The sequence below is a fragment of the Sinocyclocheilus rhinocerous genome, unplaced genomic scaffold (assembly GCF_001515625.1).
Source record: "Sinocyclocheilus rhinocerous isolate Xijiao unplaced genomic scaffold, SAMN03320098_v1.1 scaffold270, whole genome shotgun sequence".
Lineage (NCBI taxonomy): Eukaryota > Metazoa > Chordata > Actinopteri > Cypriniformes > Cyprinidae > Sinocyclocheilus > Sinocyclocheilus rhinocerous.
Window position 1 is genome coordinate 245,714 of NW_015653456.1, and position 875 is coordinate 246,588.

Below are 875 nucleotides of genomic sequence, written 5' to 3' on the forward strand. Positions count from 1 at the left end.
TTAGGGTGCTTTCACACTTGGTTCGATTGCTTGGTCCGAACCCGAGTTCGATTGCTCCCCCCTCCCCCTGCCCCCGCTGGACTGTGTTCACATTATATTATTTGGGTCCGAACCGCGGTTCGTTTGCGTCATCAAGCCAGCAGCTGTTTACCCCGTTGCTTAGTAACGATGGCGCAGGAGAAGAAGGCAAAATGCGTAGCAAGGCTCTCTTCAATTTTATATTTATGTTTTTGAACCGTTGGTTTGTTTCCAAAGCTTCAGTACATAACGGCACTTACGTCTGCCTTAGGAATGTACTGCAAATGCTCAAAAGTACTCTGGAGGTGAACAGAAATGAGATATACAGCTCTCTGCATGCAGCGCGTCAGTCACGCTCGTCAAGAAAGTGAGTGAAACACAAACACACATTTTTATCAAATAATACGTCATTAATAGCGGTTCACTTCCGCGATTTGGTACGATTGCGTTCACATCAGCAGCGAACCGTACCGGAGTTCACTTGAACCGTACCCCAGACCACCCTTTTTAAGCGGACTCGGGTACAGTTCGCGGGTGCGCACCCGAGTTCGGAAGACAGCGTTCACATCATCCAAACGTACCGAACTCTGACGTCAACCGGGTGCGCACCAAAAGTGCTAGTGTGAAAGCACTAAGGCCCTGTCCACACGAACCCGGTTATTTTTAAAACCGCAGCTTTTTCTACGTGGCTAGGCCGTTCGTCCACACGCAAACGCAGCAGCAGTTCTCTGAAACCAAACATTTTTGAAAACGCCTGCCAGGGTGAAGATTTTCAAAAACTCCGGTTGCAGTGTTGTCGTCTCGGTTGCCAACTCTCGCAAGATAAATAAGGAACTGCAGCCTAAAACTCATGCCCA